The following is a 15,757-nucleotide window of genomic DNA, read 5'->3' as shown; positions in this document are numbered from 1 at the left end:
ACGTGATTAGTGTTTGCGGTTAAGGCGTCCATTGAAATGATCTCTAATACAAACAAATGCTTCCAAAACAGCTTGGGAATTTGGTTTGAATATGGGGTCATGCTTTAAATGTACGCATATATGGAGAAAGTTTACGGTTCGAAATTTACGTCACATGTATTGTATATGTTGTTCATCAGAGGGCCTGGACCACTTGCCGCAATACTAATCGGAGAGTAGCCCAGTGCAAGTGATCTATCGATCGCAAGCAATGAGGCGGGGTAGATCCGATGCTGCTGATGACAAAGCCACAACCAGCTGACCAGTCCACATTTGACCTCATCACTCACGTCTATGGTAAACCTCCCCACATAACCCAGCTGTCCGGCCGACATATGGCCACATCCTTCATGCGTCTGCCGCGCTGCACACGTCCATCAGGCAGGCCGCAGCTCGCCGCTTCCGACCGGTGAGTCATCCGGGCCGCGTCATCAGCGTGATGGCGGCCGTGATGACGCGGTGCCGCACCGGCACGGCCCGCCGCTCGGGATCCGGTGATGCCGTTTACAGACAGACTCAGCGGCAGTGGCCATTGGTAACAGGGCGATCCTGTGGCCTAGATGGACCGCACACTGCGAGAGGTCCGCTTGAGCCGTGTTGAGCTGCGTGTTTGGGGCGTCAGATGAGCGGACCACACGCTGAGACCGGAGGACAGGACCGGTCCGACAGCAGTCATCGCTCACTGACCTGTCGGAAGCCAAACAGGCGGCTGGGTGCGAATACACAGACAGGGAGTGGTCTCTGATGGATACTGGAGCGTCATCTTTGTGAACATCTCGGACCGAACTGATTTTCGACATACACGTGTGAAATAAATGACGTGGTCGTTAGGTTTCCATTTGAGGCATCTATAGCACGTTCATAGAAGTAATGCTAACGCTAACTGACAGTGAGAGCATCCTTGCGGTTTCACCAGGCCCTGTGCAGTCCCATCGCTGCACAAGAAGTGCCCTCTCCTGTTACGCCCTCCGTTTACCGTGGCGGCATTAGACGGTCACCGGCTCTCCATTGACCGCGGCGGGGAGCGGCAGCCGGCGATGGTATCTGTGAGCATCGGCCCGACCACAGCTCTGCACACCACCTATTGACGTCGCTGGTGACCCGGGGACGGCCCGTCGGTGTCATCAGATCTCGATCCGCCGTCGGACGGGCCGTTAGGGCCATACGAGGCTCGAGCATCTGCGACAGGGTGCGTGTCTGCGCTCCATCCACCATCAGATTGCAGCATCACCAGGCCGGCCGGCCGACCCGCTCCGCGGTCAGCCAGTCGCGTGCGGGGCGCGTGCACGGCATATCAGGCCGTGTCCTCCCACCGTCCACGCGCCACTGATGCCGAATTACGGGCCAGGTTATTATTGATGCGCGTTGGAGGAGCTCACTTTGCTTTGCTCGCGTTGCCTGCCACTTTCGGTGGTTAGCGGGACGAATGATCCGGGTTATGGCGCCCCTCTGGCTTCGTGTGGCACGTTAATGGCACACAGACGGTGCGCGCTTCAGCCTGAATGCAATCACCGCCAGTGATCTCTATAATGCGCATAAGCTCTCGCGGCCTATTCGCCAGCCAGCATTGTGCAACGCCCCTCGGACTCCACCCTGCTGCTGTGGATGACGTATTTACTGGCTGCACTGTCCCCGGCAGGCCAACAGTTCAGGCGTGCAGCCGTAAATAACACGGCTGAGAGCTGAGACTCAATGGTGATACCAGACCTGTGCGGCTGTAAAGACTGGAGAAAACCACGCTACATACTGGTGCGGGCGGTGTGGCTAGCAGGGCCGACATGTTTAGCTGTGTACTACCGTCGTAAAATACCTCATACGCGACTGCAGTTGCGGAAACACTAAAACCTTACATGCAATGAATAAACATGCGTTAGTTCTAAGACCAGACGCTGTGAGGCACGGATCGCAGCCACACGCACGCACGGAGCTCAGACACCAAGGCGCCAGAGACCAGGCAGTGCGTGTCAGGACTTTTAGCAATACTGATCATCAATGCTTGTGATGATGTAGTCTGCCAGCGAAGCAATGAACCAGGGACACACATTTAAAGACGTGATGCAATGTGGATAAGCTAAATGTGGATGGGAATGTTAGAAACATTTTTGATGGAATATCAGCAGATAAGACTGGATAAAGCAATCGAGTGGCACCTTATCATGTGAACATATTTTGAGTCACGCAATCTGCAACCTGTGCTAAGGAATATCCTATTTGGTTCGTAAGGCAGATAGATAGTTCAATATCTATTATTTTCACTCTTTTTGGCATGCGTAGATGAGCGCTTTTCCGTAGTTTCACTTCTGCCCCGTCGTTCCTTCAACCCCTAATATCTGCCTCTGTTCTTCCCTGACATCTCCACCTTCTTTCCCTGGGAGACAGCCGTGCACCGTCCCCCCGGTCCTACTCTTCTTCAGTGCCACATGCTCTGGGTCGGTGAGCGACTCTGCCGCCTGGCAGACCAATTAGTGGTGACTAACGGGCCGATCTGCGCCCCCGCCGCGGGGTGTAGGGTGGTCCGGGCCGGACTCCACCCCGTCCCGGCATCCGATACCATCTCCGACGGCCGGCGGGCCGTCGGAGATGGTAACTCGGCCCCGGCGCGAGGAACAACGATCAGGACGGACGGCCGGGTATGCTCAGGGTGGCAGGACGGGAGGAGCGGATGGTGGTGTACCGCTGAGGACCAGCAACGGGGTGTTTGGTGCTCAGGGTGGCAGGACGGGAGGAGCGGATGGTGGTGTACCGCTGAGGACCAGTGACGGGGTATTTGATGTCAGTTGGTGTGAGCACATGTAAGGAAGAGTAAGGAAATCGCGTAATAATGAGCTCGTAAAAATGGTTGTAGCAATTAACGCAGCAATTCTTACGCATCCACGCAATGCTTGTTCTGCAGCCCTCACCTACTGATGCGTTGTGATGTACTCAAGCATTCATGTAGACATGCATGTCTTCCAGCATGCTTGCTCACATAATCATTCATTTTCTTTTCAAGGCAGTGTGGATAACTTGTCTTTTTGTTGACAGGCATGACCCGCTTTAGCGTGGGTTGGCGGATGGCTGTATTCAGCCATAAATCTTGCCGTACTCAGCAAAAACAAGAAGACTGCACCCTTTTTTATGAACTTATTTTGGGTGAGGTCCAACTTAACGCTCTAATTAAAACAGATGTGCACATGGCATGTATACAGCTTCATGCAGAGTTCAGAATATGCAATTACCTTCAGAGACCTTCATATGCACGCAAATCGCCCACCCAGCCTCAGCATTTGCTCACATATTCAGAGATAAACACACAAGCTTTGCTGAATAAAGCAACATATTTCGCAGCATATTTAATGGATAGATCTGCGTATATCCATGCAAGTGCGACACACATGGTGCACATGCATGCTCTGCAAATGCTATTTTAGTATTCGTTATATGTTGTATGCTTTATGTTTTATGTTGTATGTTTTAGTATACGTTATATGTTGCATATCAGACTATATGTATTTATAAATATATATAGGCTTCGGTACACACATTCGTGTACTTCGGTAGAAAGTTTTCGTTTCAATACAATGTTTGTTAAATGCAAATTAAAGGCCCACCTCATCAGTTTTCTGCCTGCTTGTTCGCTCGTTGGAGTAAAATCTTTTCGATGTTTTTGGCCGATCACACATCAATGCGGTATTTCGTTTATATTTGTCTCACCTGACAGACGCTTTTAGCGCATACATTTCCAATTAAAAGTGGAAAAATTCAGTCGCGCAAACAACGAACGAACGGCTTAACTTCATAAACATGGCCCTGATATATAATACAAGACATACAATCAGGTAAAAAATTTGCATACGAACTCGGGTCTTTGTTGAAATGTCATTTTCTTTGATCAGCCTGAAACAAAAAGAGCAAAAACTTAGGCAAAAATTAATTGTTTTGTGTCGGTCCCTACTTAATGCGTAATTCTACACCCTGTTAGTGTCATGAAACAAGAATCTAACATGGAATGCTGCTGAAAGCAGACCCCAAACTGTTTAAGGACATGAGCGATAATTATGTACAAAGCGAAAGACAGTTGAAGCTCACTTACCAACAATTGTTCTGCCTAATTTAGTCAAGCAGGTATTCTTGATATGGTCGCGGGATTTTTCAACACCCTTTGATGTGGGGAGCCAGCTTGCATGGCAGCGATCCAGGAAATGTATCTGCAAAACACATTGCTCTTAACAAAAGGTGCAGCAGTCAGAGGATTGATATTCTGTACACATAAAACAAACAGCTACATAGGAATAACCGAACTGATTACGACCGGTTGATAAGAGTGCAGTTTGTTTGATTTTAGATCTGCGTTCTGAAATCAGGCTAATACTTTTTTACAGGCATTGGGCCTACACATGTGACTGTCAAAAGTCACAAACTGTGATGTAAAGTCCAGATGATGTATAACAGTAAAGTAAAGCAGCAGCGAAGTGCGTTGTCTGTATTAACATTAGATGACAACTGGCCCGGGATGGGGACACACATCTGATCATCCCCGTCCCGAGAGGTAAGGAAGGCACCCCGGAGAGGCAAGAGGGGGGAAGACGCTCCCCACTTTACCAGTCGCGACACCACAGTAAAGATATAAGGACCATGGAAACAAACGCAAGTGTGGGAATGAGAACGAGATCGCAACCACGAGAGTTATGCCACGTTAGAAGGAGAACGCGAACCTTGACAAAATGAATGGTTGCAACGTACGAGAGCAGGAGCGGACGATAATGGGAAAGTAGGAAATAGCCATACTGTCATAGTCATCCTGATCATTATCATACTGAACATGGGGTACTCCTGACGTCACATCTGATACAGAGCGGTGCAGCCTACCACCGGCCCGTACCTGCGGGGTCGACGCAGGCTCTGAGGGTGCAAGCCCAGGCCCCTCCCAAGCAGGAACACTGGTTACAACCGTCTGTCTTCCTCTCACCGTCCAGACAAACACCGGGATTTACTGTGAAAGGTATCAGCAAATGTAGGTTAAATGTATATGGGTTAAAACCAACAAACCGCTCTATCTTACGTGAAGTGCAAAGCTGGTGTGTAAGCAATTTCTTATATTTGCACTAGACTAAAAGACTAAACAAGGTGCACTAGACGACCAGTGAAGGTCTTGACTGGCATAAGTTCTATGTTGCTGTGCGTACCAATCTCACCACGTCGGCGCCCCCCCCCCCCCCCTCCATACGGCGTCAGTCCGTTGCACGGCTTCAGTAAGCTTAATGGACAGCGTTACATTCATTAGTGCGCCAGAATGGGAGCGGACGGCCGTATCAAAGTCATTGCGTTATAATACAAGATCCTTAAAACTACCTGGCACAGCATCAGAAGCTCCAAACTTCAACAGCAAGCTCAGGTTCACTTCAGTCAGAACAGGGCCAGACTAAGCGTGGCTCAGTTTCAGGCCCTAACACCAGATGTACGCACCTCGCCTTGTTGAAGCGGTTTGACACACCACTACAGCCAGAGCCAACACGATGAGCACACGAGCCCCCATACTGGGTCCGGTCGACGTAGCACTGACACGTTCCGACCGAGCTGGACGACGTACTGGCCCGATCTGGCAGCTCGAAAGGTCACCAGTGGTCAGTGGACGTGCACACGGCGGGCCGCCGTCCGTCAGCCCGAGGTCACGGTGCTGTCCTGGCCGGCCGGTGTCCGTCACAGCGGCCGGTGCCAGCAACTCACTGTCAGACAGTGGGCCCCGCCACCCCGGCCGGCCGTGTCGCGTCACCCGGCGGTGAAAGCTCGCGTGACGGTCCGACACCGGCACCTATGCGCGCCAAGCGGGTCATGGCATCCCGGGTGACCAGATGGACAGGAGTCCACGGGTGGCGTCTGGTGACCGATTGTACATGAGTCGCGTTAGTTACGAGATGGCGGAAACCCTGTATGAGCTCCTGTCATCATCGTCTTTCCCTCCGCGGCTCTCATCATCTCCCCTCTCTCTACAACTTTCATCATCTTCCTCGCTCCGTACGGCGACGGTTTTCAGCATACAATTTGTTGTCCAGCAGTTCAGTACACTAGATCTGGCACCGTATAGGCTCTTTATGCCGCCAGCAGTTGGGTGGAGCGAGGAGCTCAGCCCTCTGCGTAAATCTTCGTAAACATTCCATAATCAGATGTGCTGTAATGGCGTTTTCCCCGCCTAGAGCGTTGGGCTTCAAACACGGGATCACTTATGTCCGGAGTGTGTTATGAATCAGTAAACGCAGCCACTTGTCTTATTAGCTGTGAAATATTGTGTTAACCTTTAGAGTTACCCGATCTTCTTCAGCTAAGTTACTGACACAGTCAATCGGTTGAGATCTAATTTGCAGGCATAAAACATTGCAGCGATTGTTTTGTGAGCAATAAATACATCATACATTAACAAAAGACTGCGTCACTGTTGTGTGATTGAACAGTCTGTTTGCACAATGGCGTGTCTGGACATTTACAGTGATCACATTTCATTATCGCATGGCCTTCAACATCCGAATAATAGGTCTTTCCCTGAAGCCGCCCGGACAGCGCTGGGCTTGGCCTGTGACCGTGACCGCTCCCCGTCATAGTGGCGACGCCCCAACCAGCGTCTGGCTGAGGACGGGTACGCTGGCAGGAGCTTCAGTAGTCTTTACCCGCCTGGTCTTGGGGGAGGAGAGGGGAGAGGTGTGTTCGATCCATCCATCCGCTACTGACGCGCCGCGGCCAGTGAGATGGAGCGACACGGAGTGAGCTGTGTGGTCAGAAAACAGCTCGCTCACCGCTGAAGGACAGACAACGCTCGCGGGAGGCGTGCCGCCATGTGAGGTGCTGTGGCGTGACTGGGTTTGCTTGTAGAAATATCGCACGGAACGCTCGTGCTATTTCATGGATGTGGTCCGTTATGTATTTTTGATCGCATGCTTACACCATGACGAGCTGCATGAGTCGGACGCAATCTTCGTCATTATATGATAGAGAAAAACTTTATTTCCGGTTGAGGCTTTAGCATTAACACATACGCTACACATGCTCCAGGTTAGCTCGCAGCAGCCTACATGTTACTTGGCAGCAGTGCCGAAAGTAGTTAATTACGTTGACAACTATTGATTTAAGCCACTTTTTAAACTGCCTTTTTACGCTATTCGTGCCACCTTTTCCCTTGGTTCCTAGGCAACAACGTACGTAACTCGTAGGCTGTTTTTACCCTTATAGTTTTTCTGTCAGTAAAAATTGCATGATATTTGTTTTATGTCCTTGCAAAAGATTTTTACGGCTCATTCCGCTATATACTGTGTTCGCGTGCTTTACCTCCATCCTTCCTTTTTGTCTTATCTGAGTTGTTTGTCTCTGACCCTATTGTGCTTCCCTCGCTGCTCGCCACCCTGTGCTTATGTGCACTTCCGCCGTCACTTGCTCTCTCTTCAGGTCTTCTAACGTCTGTAGTTTCCGACCTTTGCCTATATGTAATCTGCTGCTCCTGTTCTCTGTCCTCCTTTCATGTCTCGCTCTTGATTACACCTCTCGACATCTTTCCTCCGTTGTTCTCAGCTCCCGCCCACCTCAATTCTGCCACCCTCAGCTCCTGCACTCTTCCCTTCGCCGTTGTCACTCCCGGCCTCTTCCCTCCCGCCGTCTTCAGCCCCCCCCCGCCCGTCTTCTCCCAGCCGTCTGCCCCGGAGGTGGCGCGGCATAGGTCTGGGATAGCCTGCCGCTCAGTCGACGCCGGAGACTGGAGCGTGACGGTGGCGCCCCCCGCCGCTCTCGAGGGTCAGCTCTGCCGCCGCCTGCTCCAGGCCTCGGCCGGTCACGTGCTCCAGGCCACGGCAGGTCATCTGCCTGCAGCGATATAGGAGTGCCCGGCCTCTCGAGGAGCGGCCTATTTTGGAGTGCGATCTAAACGGCCGTCAATAGCAGAGTTTTCGTGCGAGGCCGTGGTGTTGGATGCGGACCGAAACAAGCTGTGAGCCAAGCACCTTCGGACCACTCAAGCGTTGAGCCGGCAGTGCAGTGTTTACGCAGCCTTGCTCTTCGTTTTGGTGGCATATATTCGGGCCGGAACACATGTCCGAGCGACAAGAACACTTGATGACCTTCGCAGGTCTGTGATCGACGCGACAGACTGGACTAAGCAGCTGCGGCCGTCGACATGGCGACGGCACGATGGCTAACGCTGGCCCTGGTTGTGACGTGTTTGAATTGTCCTGACCTGACCCAGGCAGGCCGGAGGAGGAAATGTCGGGTGTTTCCCGATACAAGCCCGCGACCGGTGGTGATTACAGGCAAGATGTTGGCCTTCTACCCCATCCATGTGCCGGGAGTTCGCTTCCCGGTCAAACGTCTGGGCCTGGTGGAGGTCAAACGGGTCATCTCAGGTCAGGTCAGCCGACCCCAGCTTGTGGTGGAAGGGTTCTATCAGATCGGTGTATGCAACTCGCGGCTGAGACTGCGGGAAACACGAATTTTCTTCCTGAAGTCGCCTGATATCCGACCCCTTTCATTGAGGGAGTCAGCCGAGAACATCACGCACAACACGGACTTTCAGCTGATATCCACCGCACGCTGGACGCCCCGGAACGTCAGAATAGCTCGCAAATATACAGGTCAGTCCAAGGATCGGTACATAACGTGGCTGGGAACTTCACCGCCATTGTCTTTTATACCATACGCCACATATTCGTACATAGGCAGATTGTTTGTCTCTCACGCTCTCCTGGCCAAAACCCATCGCAGCTTTTATTCAAATGTGATTTGAGCGTATCAATCAATTCCCACATTATACACGAGATCTCAAATGGGCAGACGATTAGAACAGAGCCAGGCCGGCCTAAGAACATCCACCATCGTGATGACACTGGAGTGTAAAATCCATTAGAGCTCATGGTGTTGTGACCGAGGCGGCCCGGCGGGCGGTGACGCTGTGTCACCATTTATAGTTATTTCTTTCGCAAATATAGATAATAATGTTTCTGCGTTGAACCTTGTTCTGCGATACCTCTGTCTGTTTAGGAACAGTTTGAGTAACACCAAAGACAACTTCATTGGAATTCGTGGCAACTATTTTGCGGAACGTACCGGCAAGACTATGCTAATGCTAATCCGCGACCAGGCTGACCTTTTTCATAATACGTTCTCATAGGAAGGAGGGGGGGGGGGGGGGATCGATCCCCAACTTCAGCATAGGGCCTAGCTGGACAAGAATAGCGTATTGGTCTTAACGAGGCCTCGCGACTGACAATAGGTCTCTTGCCGTTAGGTCAATTATTGATCCCAATAGTGACACGAAACCTAAAAGGCAGGCACATTTCTTTGTCCAAATACCTGAGATGGATGCCCCAGAGCATATCAAAAATTTTGGCGCGATCACACGACATGCTGGGTGCGCATTTACAGAAAAGCTTAGGAACTGGGGCCACATTGACCTTTCTATCAGAGCGGGGGTTCAAAATATATGGTGGCTCACGAAATGAGCTAATCGCGATTTCGATATGAGCTGTTAACGTCAGGAGTGTTCATGTTTTCGGTGTTGTGGCGGAGGACGCTAACCTATGGTGCTGGTACAGCTTCGGCCGGGCTCACACCTGTTCACAAGGCGCCGGTGTTGTGGTGTGGTGTCCACAAGGCGCCGGTGACACCTGTTTGTTTGCCTCAACAATTTAACCCATGTATGACCAAATCCCTTCGGGGAAATACAACTGGTGATTTATGAAAGCATCGATTTTCGTTGTTATACGAAAATAACCACCCTTCAAGATGTTAGGAAGAAAAGGATTTGCAAAGACAGTAAGCAGTCATTTGCACATGGTCAGTATGAAAGACGTTTCAATGCAGCAACCATGGTCATCAACGTCGTCGGCACTGATATCACGACTTCAATGCTCGCACGAGCCGTCACAAGTCGAACCGTCTCCTTGCGCTGTACCGTCGGTGTCTTCCGATGGCGGGAAAAGAAACTGACTTCGCGCCATGCCATCCGTGGCTTATTTGAGCATGATTTACTGTGCACTGCGGCACAGTTTGGACACGCGGCGCCGACAGGGGGAGACTCTACATCAGAGACGTTCGTTGTTATTGTTACAATCAGCTGATGTCCTGCATTCTGCTCCCGATCTGCAGTCGGGGACAAACGCCTGTCAGTCGAGCCGGCTAGCTCCATTTGTCCGTTCCGCGCCGTTTTTCAGGCATGGTGAAAAAGTGGCAGGCCGTGTTTCCACAGGTAATTACAGACGTGCCAGCTTTGACCTGTTGATGCTGGCGAAAAACCAAAGACTTAGTCCGCTTCAAGCCAAACGGCTTCATCCCCTGAAAATGCATGCTACTCGTTAAATACACAATATGGACTTAAACAATAGCACATGCAAAACGAAACAGGTTTTATACGCCAGAGGTATATTTAAGAGTGATGGGGTAGCAGCTGAACCTCCCCCGTCCCAAATTTTGACGTGCGTGGATACGAATAACTGATGCATGCGTAATTATATGTTCATTGGATTAATACATTGGTTGACATGCATGTGACAAATGTTAGCAATTACAAATTTGAGGCACCCATGCAGAGATAGACAAATAAAACGCCATGCGATGTTGTTTTACCCTTGCACGATATAGCTCGCCTGTGACGCTCTAAGATGCGATTTTAAGCTTGAGGTTTTAGTTTTGCCCCCTTCACATTGCGAAATCCAACGCTTACCCCTGCATGGAGGTAGCATCCGGCCTTTGCCCTCTCACCTGACCTGGCAATGCGAGGCCGTGCCGAGAGACTGTCAGTGAAGTCAGGGGCCGATCAGCGTCACCGCCTCGGCGTGTGAGTTATCTATGGAGCCGTCATCACACTGAGGCAAGCCGCTAACGAGCTTCCAGCGGGCCCCGACCAGGCGCCGACCTCCGGCCCCTGACGGACTCGCCAGCTGCCGTCTGTACGCCGAGGGGAACCCCGCAGGGCCGCGTTGACCCCGGTCTGTAGGACGAGGCTGGATAGCAGAACCCTGTTAAGTAGTTTTGAATGAGAGTTTTGCCAGTGGTGTTGGTGGAGCGGCTAATGGTGGAGTGGCTAGACGCCCCGGCAGACAGCGGACACGGGATCTTAGCTGCGCTGTCGGTGGACCAGCACCAGCTGTCGGTGGACCAGCATCAGCTGTCGGTGGCGGCGGTGCTCTCTCTGCGCGGGTCGAGTCCGCACCGCTGACGGATCGCTGACCCAGTTGGACCGGCGCGGATTAGTGCTTCATAAATTACCACCCTTGCCATAACTCCCCACTGTTTGTAAACCTGCGCCACCGCCGGCTGCTGCTGCCGCGTCCTCAGTCAGGGCAGGGGAGCGACAGCGGTGTGGAAGGGGGGGGGGGAGAGAGGGAGGGCAGGGGATTGGCAGCGACGTAAGCGAGTCGGGGCAGCGGATCGGCAGCGGCGCGAGGGGTCAGGGCAGGGTATTGACAGCAGCGTAAGGGGGTCAGGGCAGAATATCGGCTGTGGCGTAAGGGGTCAGAGTAGGGGATCGACAGTGACGTAAGGGGGTTGGGAAATGAGGGTCGTCAGCGGCGTTACTTGGTCAGTCCAGCCGAGCACACCGAACGGCTGCTTCCCTGACGTGTAACACTATGCACATGTACACACATACCAGGACATGCCATAGAGCCCAGGTGAACGAGTTAAAGCAACGAAGGCTCTGTTTCGTAAAAAGTCACCCAAATTGTGTGCTTTTAAGAATGGCTCATTATGCGTGGCCTTGGAGTTGTCATCGCTGGTAGTCCATCCATCACTGAAGTCGAAAGCCCCACGTCGAGTGTGAAACGACTTTCCTGCAATGTTGCAGCCCATCACTGGCAGTGCTGCTTGGTGTATTTAGCAGTGCATAGCAGTGCTGCTTGGTGTTTTGTATGTGAGCATTGACACTGAGCGGCCATGGTATGGCCACAGCCTGCGAAAGACACTGAGAAAACTTACGATATATTATGCATGCGAACCTGCTTGGTGTTCATACCAGATGGCTGACAATCGCTGACGACGTTTCTATTCACACTGAACACAAGACATTTCGCTTCGGGAAGACTAGCTTTTTGTAATCACGCAGCGTTCACCGAGTGGAAGCGCCCTGGAGAGAATCAGACATTCACGCTTCTAAGTATTTTTTTTTTAAACCGAACTTTAGTGAACACCTGAGGAGACTTGTGATGATATACTACCAGTCGCTTGTTTTCACATTCAACGGTGTTATTGGTCGTGCCGTTTAGTGGTTATCTGGTCTTCCAACGCCTCATGACTATTTCATGCGACTGGCGGTTACAAATATCAACGATAAAATTATTCATGCTCTTTGCGATCATATTGTTTTCGATGTGATTTTTTTTTGTCTAAAAAGCAATGTTCGGCTCCTTGCGTTGATTTGTTGCGTTTTCAGGACTTCTCACTATATCACTGACCCTGGTCTCATTCGGTGACTGCGCCAGCGGGTCGGGGTCTGGGTGTCCAGTGGGCAGGCCTCCGACGCACCAGCTGGCATCTCAGGTCCGGTGTACGCGCTGCCTCAGTTTCTCCGCGAGCAATCAGGAACTGTCCGCCTACGCCCGTCGGAGCGCATCCAGACTATAAATCACGGTTTTACGTAACCGTGTGTCTCGTGATCGCCGACTCAGCAACCCTGGCGGTGAGTGGTCACGGCTGAGACTTGAGATGGCGACAGACAGACAGAGCAGGAAGCCGCCGTGGAGCTGGTGGGATATGATGATGATGGTGGAGAGATGTCCATGACCTCTCACCTGGGTCGCGTTTACGGAAAGCAATATGTTCTTTCGTCTCCTCCTAGATGCTGTTTCCTACTCGGTGGTCCTACGGTGGTCAAAAGAAGAAAAGTGCACAGCCATACGGAAGTGGGGTAGTACCGTCAGATCTGACCCTAGCAAAATGTGGCGGGGATGCAAAATGTAATACAGACTAAGGTGGGCTTAGATTAGCCCATGACTGGTGAAAGCGGCTGTCAAATTGCACAATGCCCTGCATTTTTGCGCTAGTAATCTCATTTTTGCCACTTCAGCAAGTGTGTGTGACGAGAGAAGCGTTCAGTTTGCCTCAGTTTCACCTCCCGCTGATCCATTTGTCGTGCTGTGACGTCACCCCTCGGCGCCCGGGCGACACTTAGCGGCAGACCAGGTGCCGGTCTCTGGCCACACCGATCACCGGCCGCCGCTCCAGAGCTGACCTTAAGCTAGCCTCTGTGCTATGAACTATGCAACACTTGCATCCTCGGTTATGTCTCAGCACCGTGTCCGTGTAAAAGTCAGAATCAGTCTTGGTTCGCAGCGAGGAGAAAGGTAGAGTAAACAACGATTGCCATATAGACTGAAGGTGAAGGTGGCCGACCGAATGACTTTCATTCGGGATCAGTCGCAGCAGACGTGACCTTCGTTGTCGAGGTATTATGCGCACATCACGTGCTAAGACTCACACAGCTCCTGCAAGCTGTGGAGCTCTATCACGATACAGATGTATTGGATCTCTACATTCAGTGCCGTCTGCATCGGTGCACACCGTCTCGTAGCAAAAAGGGTAATAACCGTACCAGATTGTGCGCATGCGTAGTCGCCATTTGAACAAGATTTCCCTTCGAAAGGGCGGTACTTGTGAAACCTGGCCATACTGGTTCTTTAACGTGCATATCTCAGCCGAGCCCATGCACTCTCCAACGGCCTATGCTACACGCGGATGTTGACAGGCCAGACTCAGGAGTCAATTAAAGCGGGGTGTGGCGGCCCGACCGTCACATCCGTCACCACAGCCGGTGCCTGACCCGGCAGGTCGGGTGGGTTTTTGGGCCAGCCCCCACCGCTGAACACCTGGTCTGATTCCAGTGATTTAGTCACGACACGTGACACCATACAGCTCTGCAGGTGCGGACCTCGGTTATCAATGGACAGCTGTCCGTAGCCGTCCGATGTAGGGTGGGTCGTAAACCATGCTGCCGCGACAACAAGCGCTGATCAAATTAGCTGCGATTGTGCACCGTGCGTGTTAAATAACATCGACGAATAAGGAGATACGTATTGGCAAATATTTAGAACATTCTGAAGAATCCAGTTGAAATCGCTCGGGTGCGCCGCGCCAAGGGTGCTGTAACGCATTTTCGTGTTGTCTTAGTGGGCCAAAACAAATTGAATGCGTTTGATTACAAAACTGCTGACACCACCATGTCTTTTCGTGCTTCGAATAAAAGCCGCTCAGAAACAAACCAAAAATCGTAGAGTGAAACATACCTGAGTCTTCCGTCCTTTCACTACTCAAATGGTTCTTGGCAGAGTGAAAAGCGTAGTGACTATCATTATGCGTACTAGTGTTCTCACTGAACGCTTAGATTGTGATACGACAAGTATGCCGCGTAAGAATGTGATAAAAGAGTTTTTCAGAGCGCCACCACATGGGCTCCTCTACATTTTCGTCGACAAATGCGATCTTTCCAAAGTAGACAAACTTGCGTTTACAAAATAAGGACTACCAGCCTTAGATTGGTGATAGGCCTAAAAAAGATGATAATTTGTTCGCCCCGATCCACTAAAGTGATGTACGTAAACGCATTGACGTGGATCAGAGGAATGCCAGACCCTTTCAGCTGCTTTCTTCCCCCACCCTAGTTTTATACCGACACCGCATTTCATTCAGACCATCTCAAGCCAGGGTGTGGTCAGTTGATCGACGCTCCACCATGCCGGGCCGGCAGTATTCTGCATCGTTACCGATGGGTGTGACGGCCGCTGCCGGTCCGTTGCTGATCGGCACCGCTGCCGATCAGACGGCCGCTGTCGGCCAGTCACACCTAAATTCGTCATTGGCGGCGGCCGGTCCGTCCGGTTTGTCTCGTGTTACCGCCCCATCGTCTGCCGCAGTCTCCCGCCTTGCGGCCGCTGGCGGAGGCGATCAGGCCGCTGAGTGGCGGTCGCCAACCCCGCCAGCTGGGTGGCTAAGACGACTTTTGAGGTTTTGTTCATGATGAACTCACCAATTTGGCACCACTTATTTGAGGTCTTTGTGTGGGCAAATCGTGCACTGCTATTGTTTGGCTCATATGTAACTGACATATCCCTTTAAAAAACATTGCATTTTGCACTGCTTAAGCCTGCCTATGTACACCTTCAGTCTTCGCGCTGGTTGAATTGACCTTCAATTCACAGTTGAATTGTGAATTGAAGTGCTTCCTGGCAGCGAAGCGACTTAATGTATTTTAATTCTTTCAGTACAAAATAATGTGGTCCTGTTTTACCCGCTTACGTTATGTATGCGACCGATGACGACGACTTGGTCTGTGCAGAGCGTGGCCCAGCGATGAACCGTACGCGTGCTCCCACAACTTTCTCCATCAATTACATGCTGGCCACAACATACAAGGATTACGCCAGGCTTAATGTCTTCCCGAGACAAATATCGGAATAACGACGGAGTAAATTTGTATGTGATATACTCGCCCCCTTTCCTCGTCGCTCTCCTATGTTAAACATTTATAAGACTTGAAATGAATAATGCTGATTTATTCAGCGCACCCACCACTCTAAACTCGATCAGTAGCGATAGCTTGCAGTGTCCACGAGCCGCTTCCAATCGATCATCGATAAGCACGCACTCGTGAACACGCATGCGAACATCACGAGGTCTTTGAATGCAACGAGCCACTGCCACTCACATCCTGTCATTGAGAAGCAGGCTCTGGCTTTGGTCGCGTGGCCGGCGGTCAGACGGCCGGGGCCGCCTG

The 15,757-nt window shown here is 51.5% G+C and overlaps 1 long non-coding RNA gene across 1 annotated transcript in view; it reads right to left on the bottom strand.

Moving 5' to 3' along the window:
* Positions 1-5,718, bottom strand: part of LOC119097429 (uncharacterized) — a 42,350-nt gene extending 36,632 nt beyond the window's left edge. Inside the window, exons 1-3 of the long non-coding RNA XR_005094148.1 lie at positions 5,485-5,718; positions 4,901-5,011; positions 4,112-4,226 (exon numbers count right to left, since the gene is read on the bottom strand). This is a non-coding gene — a long non-coding RNA (uncharacterized LOC119097429). The remainder of the gene's footprint in view (positions 1-4,111; positions 4,227-4,900; positions 5,012-5,484) is intronic.
* Positions 5,719-15,757: the final 10,039 nt, after the last annotated feature.

The sequence above is a fragment of the Pollicipes pollicipes genome, unplaced genomic scaffold (assembly GCF_011947565.3).
Source record: "Pollicipes pollicipes isolate AB1234 unplaced genomic scaffold, Ppol_2.1 Scaffold_4295;HRSCAF=5057_pilon_pilon_pilon, whole genome shotgun sequence".
Taxonomy (NCBI): domain Eukaryota; kingdom Metazoa; phylum Arthropoda; class Thecostraca; order Pollicipedomorpha; family Pollicipedidae; genus Pollicipes; species Pollicipes pollicipes.
This window is presented reverse-complemented; position numbering and strand designations above follow the sequence as displayed.